Below are 13,258 nucleotides of genomic sequence, written 5' to 3' on the forward strand. Positions count from 1 at the left end.
GGGGTGCAGAAGAGGCAAGAGTGGTGCATAAAGAGGGAAGAGAGGTAGAGAAAGAGGCAAGAGAGTTGCACAATTAGGGAAATGGGGTACAGAAAGAGGCAGGAGGGATGCATAAAGAATTAACAGAGGTGCTGAAAGAGGCAAAATAGGTGCAGAAAGAAGCAAGTGAGGTGCAGAAAGAAGCAAGAACAGTGCAGAAAGAACCAACTGAGGTACAAAAAAAGGCAAGAGGGGTTCAGAAAGAGGTAGGAGAGGTGCAGAAAGAGGCAATAGAGGTACAGAAAATGGCACGATAACTGCTGAAAGAGGCAATGGGTATGCAAAAAAGAGAAGGAGGGTACAGAAGAAAGCCAGAGAGGTGCAGAAAGAAGCAAGAGAAGTACAGAGAGAAACAAGGGGGGGAGAAAGAGGAAAGAGGAGTACAGAAAGAGATAACAGGGGTACATAAAGAGACAACAGGAGTGTAGAAAGAAACAAGAGAAGTGGAGAAAGAGGCAATAGAACTGCAGAAAGAGGCAAGTGAGGTGCAGAAGAATGCAAGAGAACTGCCGAAATAGGCATGTTAGGTGTAGAAAGAAGCAAGAGCAGTGCAGAAAGAACCAACAGATGTGCTGAAAGATGTGAAAAGGGTGAAGAAAGAGCAAGAGAAGTACAAAAAGAGGCAGAAGATGTACAGAAAGAGGCAAGAGATGTGTAGAAACAGGCAGGAAAGGTGCAGAAACAGGGAACAGGGATACAGAAAGAGGAAAGAGTGGTGCAGAAAGAAGCTAGAGAGGTGAAGAAAAAGGCAAGAGAGTTGCACAAATAGGGAAGAGGGATGCAGAAAGAGGCAGGAGGGGTGCAGAAAGAATCAACAGAAGATGCTGAAAGAGGGACAAGAGGTGTAGAAAGAGGTTAGGAGAGGTGCACAAAGAGGCAAGATAGGTACAGAAATCAGTTCTGTTCCTATTGTGAAGCGCTCTGACGCCTTCGGGTAACGTCTGCGCTATATAAAAACGCAGAAATAAAATAAAAATAAAGAAAGAGACAGGTGGGGTACAGAAAGAAGGAAGAGAAGTGCAGAGAGAGGCAAGCGCATTGCTGAAAGAAGCAACAGAAGCAAGAGAAGCAAGAGAAGTGTAGAAAGAGGCAAGAGAGGTGCAGAACTAAGCAAGAGCAGTGCGCAAAAACCCAACAGATGTGCTGAAAGAGGTGCGAAGGGTGCAGAAAGAGCAAGAGAAGTACAGAAAGAGGCAATAGATGTACGGAAAGAGGCAACAGATGTGCAGAAACAGACTGGAACGGCATAGAAACAAGGAACAGGGGTATAGAAACAGGCAAGAATGGTGCAGAAGGAAGGAAGAGAGGTGAAGCAAGAGGCAAGAGAGTTGCACAAATAGGGAAGAGGGATGCAGTAAGAGGCAGGAGGGGTGCAGAAAAAATTAACTGAGGTGCTGAAAGAGGTGCAAGGGGTGCAAGAAGAGATAGGAGAGGTGCATAAGGAGGCAGGAAAGGTACAGAAAGAGGCAGGAGGGGTGCAGAAAAAAAGGAAGAGAAGTACAGAGATAGGCAAGAGAATGGCTGAAAGAAGCAACAGAGATGTAGAAAAAAGTAATAGAAATACAGAAAAGGGCAAGTGAGGTACAGAAAGAAGCGAGAGCAGTGCAGAAAGAACCAACAGAGATGCTGAAATAGGCGTGAAGGATGCAGAAAGATCAAGAGTAGTACAGAAAGAGGCAACAGAGTTACAGGAAGAGGCAAGATATGTGCAGAAACAGGCAGGAAAGGTTCAGAAACAGGTGACATGGGTGCAGAAACAGGCAAGAGTGGTACAGAAAGAGGGAAGACAGTTGTAGAAGCAGGCAAGAAAGTTACACAAATAGGGAGGAGGGTGCAAAAAGAGGCAGGAGGGATACAGAAAAAATTAACGGAGGTGCTAAAAGAGGAAAAAGGGGTGCAGCCAGAAACAAGTGAAGTGCAGAAAGAGACTACAGAGGTGCAGAAAGACGCAAGAAGAGGTACAGAAACAAGCGAGAGAAGTGCAGAAAGAGCTAAGAAAATTGCTGAAAGAAGCAACAGAGGTTTAGAAAGAAGATAGAGAAGTGCAGAAAGAGGCAAGAGAGGTGCAGAAAGAAACAAGAGCAGCACAGAAAATACCACCAGAGATGCAAAAAGAGAAAAGAAGAGTGCAGAACGATTTAGGAGGGGTGCACAAAGAGGCAAGAAAGGTACAGATAGAAGCAAATGAGGTACAGAAAGAAGCAAGAGAAGTGTGGAAAGAAGCAAGAGAAGTGTAGAAAGAGAGAAGAAGAGTGCGGAAAGAGACAACAGTTGTGAAGAAAAAGAAAACAGGGATGCAGAAAGAAGCAAGGGAGGTGCTGAAAGAGGAAATAGAAGTGCAGAAAGAGGCAAGTGATGTGTAGAAAGACCCAAGAAAACTGAAAAAAGAGGAGAGTTGCAGAAACAGGCAAAAGGGGTGCAGAAAGAGGGAACAGATGTACTGACAGAAGCAGGAAAAGTACAGAAAGAGGCAAATGAGGTGCAAAAAGAAGCAAGAGGGGTGCTGAAAGAACCAACAGAGGTGCTGAAAGAGGTGTGAAGAGTGAAGAAAGAGCAAGAGAAGTGCATAAAGAGGCAACAGAGGTACAGAAAGAGGCAAGAGATGTGCAGAAACAGGCAGGAAAGGTGCAAAACAGGGAACAGGGGTGAAGATAGAAGCAAGAGTGGTACAGAAAGAGGGAAGAGATTTGTAGAAGGAGGCAAGAGCGTCACAAATAGGGAGGAGGGTGCAAAAAGAGGCAGGAGGGATACAGAAAAAATTAACGGAGGTGCTAAAAGAGGCAAAAAGGGGGCAGCAAGAAGCAAGTGAAGTGCAGAAAGAGACAACAGAGGTGCAGAAAGACACAAGAAGAGGTACAGAAACAAGCGAGAGAAGTGCAAAAGGAGCTAAGGGGCACATGCATCAACCTATTTAGGAAGTGCAAACGGTGCAAATCGGTAAATTCGGCCGTTTGCGCTTCCTAAATACGTTTTTGGGGTGCATGAAACAATTTTTCGAAGTTCGTTTTTTTTTGCATTTCCTAAAAATGCGAATGTATTTAAGGAATCGCATTTGTGGGATTCCTTAAATGCAATGCATCAATTTTTAAAAAAATGCGAATTTTGAAATAGGAAGTGCAAATTAACACGAGGTTGACCCTCGTGTTAATTTGCGAAATTCTTTAAAAAAGCACAAAAATGCACTTTGGAAAGTGTTATGTTACACACACACATGTCCTTAGGACATGTGTGTGTGAAACATGCACTTTAAAATAAATTTCACGGGTGCAGGGGGGGTCCTTTGGACCCCCCTCTGCACCCTTGCAATGCATCAACAAATTGCGAATTCCCCCCAAAAAAATGCAAAACGGCATTGATTCCTATGGGCCTCTAGGCCCATAGGAATCAATGGAATCAATGTAATGCCATTCCTTAATTGCGATTCGCAATTAAGGAATCGCAAATTCCGAAAATTAAGAAATCCTAAAAAAAATTAGGATTTCTTGATGCATAGGATTTTGCACTTCCTAAATTACGATTCCTTAATTTTCGCAATTTAGGAAGTGCAAAATCCTACAATGATGCATGTGCCCCTAAGAACATTGCTGAAAGAAGCAACAGAGAGTTAGAAAGATGCTAGAGAAGTGCAGAAAGAGGCAAGTGAGGTGCAGAAAGAAACAAGAGCAGCACAGAAGATACCACCAGAGGTGCAAAAAGAGACCAGAGGGGTGCGGAAAAATTTAGGAGGAGTGCACAAAGAGGCAAGAAAGGTACAGAAAATGACAAGAGAACAGCTGAAAAAAGCAGGAGGGATGCACAAAAGGGAAGAAGGGTGCAGAAAGAAGCAAATGAGGTACAGAAAGAAGCAAGAGAAGTGTGGAAAGAAGCAAGAGAAGTGTAGAAAGAGAGAAGACAAGTGCGGAAAGAGACAACAGTGGTGCAGAAAGAAGAAATAGAGTTGCAGAAACAGGCAAAAGCGGTGTAGAAAGAGGGAACAGATGTGCAGACAGAAGCAGGAAAAGTACAGAAAGAGGCAAATGAGGTGCAAAAAGAAGCAAGAGGGGTGCAGAAAGAACCAACAGAGGTGCTGAAAGAGGTGTGAAGAGTGAAGAAAGAGCAAGAGAAGTGCATAAAGAGGCAACAGAGGTACAGAAAGAGGCAAGAGATGTGCAGAAACAGGCAGGAAAGGTGCAAAGACAGGGAACAGGGGTGCAGATAGAGACAAGAGTGGTACAGAAAGAGGGAAGAGAGTTGTAGAAGAAGGCAAGAGAGTTACACAAATAGGGAGGAGGGTGAAAAAAGAGGCAGGAGGGATACAGAAAAAATTAACGGAGGTGCTAAAAGAGGCAGAAATGGGGCAGCAAGAAGCAAGTGAAGTGCAGAAAGAGACAACAGAGGTGCAGAAAGACGCGAGAAGAGGTACAGAAACAAGCGAGAGAAGTGCAGAAGGAGCTAAGAAAATTGCTGAAAGAAGCAACAGAGGTTTAGAAAGAAGATAGAGAAGTGCAGAAAGAGGCAAGTGAGGTGCAGAAAGAAACAAGAGCAGCACAGAAAATACCACCAGAGGTGCAAAAAGAGACAAGAGGAGTGCAGAACGATTTAGGAGGGGTGCACAAAGAGGCAAGAGAGGTACAGAAAATGACAAGAGAACAGCTGAAAGAAGCAGGAGGGATGCACAAAAGGGAAGAAGGGTGCAGAAAGAAGCAAATGAGGAACAGAAAGCAGCAAGATAAGTGTGAAAGAAGCAAGAGAAGTGTAGAAAGAGAGAAGACAAGTGCAGAAAGGGATGCAGAAAGAAGCAAGGGAGGTGCTGAAAGAGGAAATAGAAGTGCAGAAAGAGGGAAGTGATGTTTAGAAAGAAGCAAGAAAACTGAAAAAAGAGGAGAGTTGCAGAAACAGGCAAAAGGGGTGCAGAAAGAGGGAACAGATGTGCAGACAGAAGCAGGAAAAGTACAGAAAGAGGCAAATGAGGTGCAAAAAGAAGCAAGAGGGGTGCAGAAAGAACCAACAGAGGTGCTGAAAGAGGTGTGAAGAGTGAAGAAAGAGCAAGAGAAGTGCATAAAGAGGCAACTGAGGTACAGAAAGAGGCAAGAGATGTGCAGAAACAGGCAGGAAAGGTGCAAAAACAGGGAACAGGGGTGAAGATAGAGGCAAGAGTGGTACAGAAAGAGGGAAGAGAGTTGTAGAAGGAGGCAAGAGAGTTACACAAATAGGGAGGAGGGTGCAAAAAGATGCAGGAGGGATACAGAAAAAATTAACGGAGGTGCTAAAAGAGGCAAAAAGGGGGCAGCAAGAAGCAAGTGAAGTGCGGAAAGAGACAACAGAGGTGCAGAAAGACACAAGAAGAGGTACAGAAACAAGCGAGAGAAGTGCAGAAGGAGCTAAGAAAATTGCTGAAAGAAGCAACAGAGAGTTAGAAAGATGCTAGAGAAGTGCAAAAAGAGGCAAGTGAGGTGCAGCAAGAAACAAGAGCAGCACAGAAAATACCACCAGAGGTGCAAAAAGAGACAAGAGGGGTGCAGAAAGATTTAGGAGGGGTGCACAAAGAGGCAAGAAAGGTACAGAAAATGACAAGAGAACAGCTGAAAGAAGCAGGAGGGACGCACAAAAGGGAAGAAGGGTGCACAAAGAAGCAAATGAAGTACAGAAAGAAGCAAGAGAAGTGTGAAAAGAAGCAAGAGAAGTGTAGAAAGAGAGAAGACAAGTGCGGAAAGAGACAGCAGTGGTGCAGAAAGAGAAAACAGGGATGCAGAAAGAAGTAAGACGGTGCTGAAAGAGGAAATAGAAGTGCAGAAAGAGGCAAGTGATGTGCAGAAAGAGGCATGAAAACTGAAAAAAGAGGAGAGTTGCAGAAACAGGCAAAAGGGGTGCAGAAAGAGGGAACAGATGTGCAGACAGAAGCAGGAAAAGTACAGAAAGAGACAAATGAGGTGCAAAAAGAAGCAAGAGGGGTGCAGAAAGAGCCAACAGAGGTGCTGAAAGAGGTGTGAAGAGTGAAGAAAGAGCAAGAGAAGTGCATAAAGAGGCAACAGAGGTACAGAAAGAGGCAAGAGATGTGCAGAAACAGGCAGGAAAGGTGCAAAGACAGGGAACAGGGGTGCAGATAGAGACAAGAGTGGTACAGAAAGAGGGAAGAGAGTTGTAGAAGCAGGCAAGAGAGTTACACAAATAGGGAGGAGGGTGAAAAAAGAGGCAGAAGGGATACAGAAAAAATTAACGGAGGTTCTAAAAGAGGCAAAAATGGGGCAGCAAGAAGCAAGTGAAGTGCAGAAAGAGACAACAGAGGTACAGAAAGACGCAAGAAGAGGTACAGAAACAAGCAAGAGAAGTGCAGAAGGAGCTAAGAAAATTGCTGAAAGAAGCAACAGAGGTTTAGAAAGAAGATAGAGAAGTGCAGAAAGAGGCAAGTGAGGTGCAGAAAGAAACAAGAGCAGCACAGAAAATACCACCAGAGGTGCAAAAAGAGACAAGAGGAGTGCAGAAAGATTTAGGAGGGGTGCAGAAAGAGGCAAGAAAGGTACAGATAGAAGCAAACGAGGTACAGAAAGAAGCAAGAGAAGTGTGGAAAGAAGCAAGAGAAGTGTAGAAAGAGAGAAGATAAGTGCGGTTAGAGATAACAGTTGTGCAGAAAAAGAAAAGAGGGATGCAGAAAGAAGCAAGGGAGGTGCTGAAAGAGGAAATAGAAGTGCAGAAAGAGGCAAGTGATGTTTAGAAAGACGCAAGAAAACTGAAAAAAGAGGAGAGTTGCAGAAACAGGCAAAAGGGGTGCAGAAAGAGGGAACAGATGTGCAGACAGAAGCAGGAAAAGTACAGAAAGAGGCAAATGAGGTGCAAAAAGAAGCAAGAGAGGTGCAGAAAGAACCAACAGAGGTGCTGAAAGAGCTGTGAAGAGTGAAGAAAGAGCAAGAGAAGCACATAAAGAGGTAACAGAGGTACAGAAAGAGGCAAGAGATGTGCAGAAACAGGCAGGAAAGGTGCAAAAACAGGTAACAGGGGTGTAGATAGAGGCAAGAGTGGTACAGAAAGAGGGAAGAGAGTTGTAGAATCAGGCAAGAAAGTTACACAAATAGGGAGGAGGGTACAAAAAGAGGCAGGAGGGATACAGAAAAAATTAACGGAGGTGCTAAAAGAGGCAAAAGGGGTGCAGCAAGAAGCAAGTGAAGTGCCGAAAGAGACAACAGAGGTGCAGAAAGACACAAGAAGAGGTACAGAAACAAGCGAGAGAAGTGCAGAAGGAGCTAAGAAAATTGCCGAAAGAAGCAACAGAGGTTTAGAACGAAGGTAGAGAAGTGCAGAAAGAGGCAAGTGAGGTGCAGAAAGAAACAAGAGCAGCACAGAAAATACCAGCAGATGTGCAAAAAGAGACATGAGGGGTGCAGAAGGAATTAGGGGGGGGGTGCACAAAGAGGCAAGAGAGGTACAGAAAACGACAAGAGAACAGCTGAAAGAAGCAGGAGGGATGCACAAAAGGGAAGAAGTGTGCAGAAAGAAGCAAATGAGGTACAGAAAGAAGCAAGAGAAGTGTGGAAAGAAGCAGAGAAGTGTAGAAAGAGAGAAGACAAGTGCGGAAAGAGACAACAGTGGTGCAGAAAAAGAAAACAGGAATGCAGAAAGAAGCAAGGGAGGTGCTGAAAGAGGAAATAGAAGTGCAGAAAGAGGCAAGTGAGGTGAAGAAAGAGGCAAGAAAACTGAGGAAAGAGAGTTGCAGAAAAGGGCAAAAGGGGTGCAGAAAGAGGGAACATTTTTGCAGACAGAAGCAGGAAAAGTACAGAAAGAGCCAAATGAGGTGCAAAAAGAAGCAAGAGAGGTGCAGAAAGAACCAACAGAGGTGCTGCAAGAGGTGTGAAGAGTGAAGAAAGAGCAAGAGAAGTGCATAAAGAGGCAACAGAGGTACAGAAAGAGGCAAGAGATGTGCATAAACAGGCAGGAAAGGTACAAAAACAGGGAACAGGGGTGCAGATAGAGGCAAGATTTGTGCTGAATGAGGGACGAGAGGTGAAGAAAGAGGCAAGACAGTTGCACAAATGGGAACGAGGGGTACAGAAAGAGGCAGAAGGTATGCAGAAAGAATGAACAGAGGTGCAGAAAGAGGCAAGAGAGTTGCAGAAAGAAACAAGTGATGTGCAGAAAGAGGCAACAGAGATGCAGAAATACACAGGAGAGGTGCAGAAACAAGCAAGAGAAGTGCAGAAAGAGCTAAGAGAATTGCTGAAAGTAGCAACTGAGGTTTAGAAAGAAGCTAGAGAAGTACAGAAAGAGGCACGTGAGGTGTAGAAATAAGCAAGAGCAGTACAGAAAGAACCCACCAGAGGTGCAAAAAGAGGCAAGAGGAGTTCAGAAAGAGGTAGGAGAGGTGCACAAAGAGGCAAGCGAGGTACAGAAAATGGGTAGAGAACCGTGGAAAGAGGCAATAGGTATGCATAAAAGGGAAAGAGGGTACAGAAAGAAGCAAGAGAGGTGCAGAAAGAAGCAAGAGAAGTACAGAAAGTAGCAAGAGAGGGGCAGAAAGAAGGAAGACCAGTACACAAAGAGACAACAGGGGTGTATAAAGAGACAACAGGGGTAAGAAAGAAACGAGAGCGGTGCAGAAAGAGGCAATAGAAGTGTAGAAATAGGCAAGTGAGGTGCAGAAGAAGGCAAGAGAACTGCAGAAATAGACAAGAGGGTGGCAGAGACAGGGAAAAGGGGTACAGAAGAGGTAAGAATGGTACATAAAGAGGCAACAGAGGTACAAAAAGAGGTAAGAAATGTTTAGAAAGATGCAAGAGAGTTGCACAAATAGGGAAGAGGGGTACGGAAAGATACAGGATGGGTGCAGAAATAATTAACAGAGGTGCTGAAAGAGTCAAAAGAGGTACAGAAAAAAGTAATTGAAGTGCAGAAAGAGGCAACAGATGTGTAGAAAGACACAAGAGAGGTGCAGAAACAAGCAAGAAAAGATCAAGAAGAGCTAAGAGAATTGCTAAAAGATTCAACAGAGGTTTAGAAAGAAGCAAGATAAGTGCAGAAAGAGGCAAGTGAGGTGCAGAAAGAAGCAAGAGTAGTGCAGAAAGAACCGACAGAGGTGCAAAAAGAGGAAACAGGGGTTCAGAAAGAGGTAGGAGAAGTGCACAAAGAGGCAAGAGAGGTACAGAAAATGGCAAGAGAAGTGCTGAAAGAGGCAATAGGTATGCAAAAGGGAAGGAGGGTACTGTAGGAAGCAAGAGAGGTGCAGAAAGAAGCAAAAGGAATGCAGATAGAAGCAAGAGAGGGAAAGAAAGAGGGAGGACGAGTGCAGAAAGAGACAACAGGGGTATAGAAAGAGACAACAGGAGTGCAGAAAGAAACAAGAGAGATGCAGAAAGAGGCAATAGAAGTGCAGAAATAGGCAAGAGAGTTGCAGACAGGCAAAAGGGGTACAGAAGATGGAACAGGTGTGCAGACTGATGCAAGAGAGGTGCAGAAAGAGGGAAGAGGGGTGCAGAAAGAAGGAAGAGAAGTACAGAAAGAGGCAAAAGAATTGCTGAAAGAAGCAACAGAGGTGTAGAAAGAAGCAAGAGAAGTGCAGAAAGAACAAACAGAGGTGCTGAAAGAGGCACAAAGGGTGCAGAAAGATGAGGAGAAGTGCATAAAAGAGGCAACAGATGTGCAGAAAGAGGCAAGAGATATACATAAACAGGTTGAAAAGGCGCGGGAACAGGGGTGCAGAAAGAGGCGGGAGAGGTGCAGAAAGAGAAAAGATGGGTGCAGAAAGGTGCAATAGATCTGCAGAAAAAAGCAATAGATGTGCTGAAAGAGGCAATTGAGGTGCAGAAAAAAGCAAGAGCACTGCAAAAGGAACCAACATGGGTGCAGAAAGAGCAAGGGTAGTGCAGAAAGAAGCAACAGAGGTTCGGACAGAGGAAAGAGATGTGTAGAAAGAGGCAGGAAAGGTGCAGAAACAGGACAGAGAGGTACAGAAAGAGGCAAGAGTGGTGCAGAAAGAGGGAAGAAAGGTGTAGAAAGAGGCAAGAGAGTTAAACAAATAGCGAAGAGGGGTGCAGAAAGAATTACAGAGGTGCAGAAAAAGGCAAAAGAGGTGCAGAAAGAAGCAAGTGGAGTGCAGAAAGAGGCAACAGAGGTGCAGAAAGACGCAAGAGAGGTGCAGAAACAATCAAGAGTAGTACAGAAAGAGCTAATAGAATTATTGAAAGAAGCAACAGAGGTTTAGAAAGAAGCAAGAGAAGTACAGAAAGAGGCGAGTGAGGTGCAGAAAGAAGCAACAGCATTGCAGAAAGAACCAACAGAGGTGAAGAAATAAGCAAGAGAAGTACATACAGAGGAAAGCGAGGTACAGAAAGAGGCAGGAGATGTGCAGAAACAGAAGGAAAATGTGCAGAAACAGGCAACAGGGGTGCAGAAAGAGGTAAGAGTGGTGCACAAAGAGGTGTAGAAAGAGGCAAGACAGTTGCACAAATAGGGAAGAAGTGTGCAGAAATAGGCAGGAAGTGTGCAGAAAGAATTAACAGAGGTGCCAAAAGAAGCAAGAGAGGTGCAGAAAGAAGCACTTGAAGTGCAGAAAGAGGCAACAGAGGTGCAGAAAGACGCAAGAGAGGTGCAGAAACTAGCAAGAGAAGTGCAGAAAGTGCTAATCGAATTTCTGAAAGAAGAAACAGAGGTGTTGAAAGAAGCAAGAGAAGCTCAGAAAGAGGCAAATGAGGTGCAGAAAGAAGCAAGAGCAGTGCACAAAGAACTAACAGAGATGCTGGAATAGGTACGAAGGGTGCATAAATAGCAAGAGTGGTACAGAAAGAGGCAAAAGAGGTACAGAAAAAGGCAAGAGATGTGCAGAAATAGCCTGGAAAGGCGCAGAAAAAGGGGAACAAAGATGCAGAAAGAGGCAAGTGTGATGCAGAAAGAAGGAAGAGGGGTGTAGAATGAGGCAAGAGATTGCACAAATAGGGAAGAGAGGTGCAGAAAGAGGCAAAAGGGGTACAAAAAGAATTAACAGAGCTGCTGAAAGAGGCAAACGAGTTGCAGAAAGAAGCAAGTCAAGTGCAGAAAGAGGCATGAGGGGTTCAGAAAGAAACAAGAGAGGCACAGAAAGAGCTAAGAGAATTGCTGAAAGAAGCAACAGAGGTTTAGAAGGAAGCAAGAGAAGTACAGAAAGAGGTAAGTGAGGTGCAGAAAGAAGAAAGAGCAGTGCAGAAAGAACCAACAGAGGTGCTGAAAGAGGTGTGAAGAGTGAAGAAAGAGCAAGAGAAGCACATAAAGAGGTAACAGAGGTACAGAAAGAGGCAAGAGATGTGCAGAAACAGGCAAGAAAGGTGCAAAACAGGGAACAGGGGTGCAGATAGAGGCAAGAGTGGTACAGAAAGAGGGAAGAGAGTTGTAGAAGCAGGCAAGAAAGTTACACAAATAGGGAGGAGGGTGCAAAAAGAGGCAGGAGGGATACAGATTTAATTAACGGAGGTGCTAAAAGAGGCAAAAGGGGTGCAGCAAGAAGCAAGTGAAGTGCCTAAAGAGACAACAGAGGTGCAGAAAGACACAAGAAGAGGTACAGAAACAAGCGAGAGAAGTGCAGAAGGAGCTAAGAAAATTGCTGAAAGAAGCAACAGAGGTTTAGAAAGAAGGTAGAGAAGTGCAGAAAGAGGCAAGTGAGGTGCAGAAAGAAACAATAGCAGCACTGAAAATACCACCAGAGGTGCAAAAAGAGACAAGAGGGGTGCAGAAGGAATTAGGGGGGTACACAAAGAGGCAAGAGAGGTACAGAAAATGACAAGAGAACAGCTGAAAGAAGCAGGAGGGATGCACAAAAGGGAAGAAGGGTGCAGAAAGAAGCAAATGAGGTACAGAAAGAAGCAAGAGAAGTGTGGAAAGAAGCAAGAGAAGTGTAGAAAGAGAGAAGACAAGTGCGGAAAGAGACAACAGTGGTGCAGAAAGAGAAAACAGGGGTGCAGAAAGAAGCAAGAAGGTGCTGAAAGAGGAAATAGAAGTGCAGAAAGAGGCTAGTGAGGTGTCGAAAGAGGCAAGAAAACTGATAAAAGAGGAAAGAGAGTTGCAGAAACAGGCAAAAGGGGTGCAGAAAGAGGGAACAGATGTGCAGACAGAAGCAGGAAAAGTACAGAAAGAGGCAAATGAGGTGCAAAAAGAAGTAAGAGGGGTGCAGAAAGAACCAACAGAGGTGCTGAAAGAGGTGTGAAGAGTGAAGAAAGAGCAAGAGAAGCACATAAAGAGGTAACAGAGGTACAGAAAGAGGCAAGAGATGTGCAGAAACAGGCAGGAAAGGTGCAAAAACAGGGAACAGGGGTGTAGATTTGAGGCAAGAGTGGTACAGAAAGAGGGAAGAGAGTTGTAGAAGCAGGCAAGAAAGTTACACAAATAGGGAGGAGGGTGCAAAAAGAGGCAGGAGGGATACAGAAAAAATTAACGGAGGTGCTAAAAGAGGCAAAAGGGGTGCAGCAAGAAGCAAGTGAAGTGCTGAAAGAGACAACAGAGGTGCAGAAAGACACAAGAAGAGGTACAGAAACAAGCGAGAGAAGTGCAGAAGGAGCTAAGAAAATTGCTGAAAGAAGCAACAGAGGCTTAGAACGAAGGTAGAGAAGTGCAGAAAGAGGCAAGTGAGGTGCAGAAAGAGAAAACAGGGATGCAGAAAGAAGCAAGGGAGGTGCTGAAAGAGGAAATAGAAGTGCAGAAAGAGGCAAGTGAAGAAAGAGGCAAGAAAACTGAGGAAAGAGAGTTGCAGAAACGGGCAAAAGGGGTGCAGAAAGAGGGAACATTTGTGCAGACAGAAGCAGGAAAAGTACAGAAAGAGCCAAATAAGGTGCAAAAAGAAGCAAGAGGGGTGCAGAAAGAACCAACGGAGGTGCTGAAAGAGGTGTGAAGAGTGAAGAAAGAGCAAGAGAAGCGCATAAAGAGGCAACAGAGGTACAGAAAGAGGCAAGAGATGTGCATAAACAGGCAGGAAAGGTACAAAAACAGGGAACAGGGGTGCAGATAGAGGCAAGATTTGTGCTGAATGAGGGACGAGAGGTGAAGAAAGAGGCAAGACAGTTGCACAAATGGGAACGAGGGGTACAGAAAGAGGCAGAAGGTATGCAGAAAGAATGAACAGAGGTGCAGAAAGAGGCAAGAGAGTTGCAGAAAGAAACAAGTGATGTGCAGAAAGAGGCAACAGAGATGCAGAAATACACAGGAGAGGTGCAGAAACAAGCAAGAGAAGTGCAGAAAGAGCTAAGAGAATTGCTGGAAGTAGCAACTGAGGTTTAGAAAGAAGCTAGAG

Source organism: Lissotriton helveticus, chromosome 3_2 (assembly GCF_964261635.1).
Source record: "Lissotriton helveticus chromosome 3_2, aLisHel1.1, whole genome shotgun sequence".
Classification (NCBI taxonomy): Eukaryota; Metazoa; Chordata; class Amphibia; order Caudata; family Salamandridae; genus Lissotriton; species Lissotriton helveticus.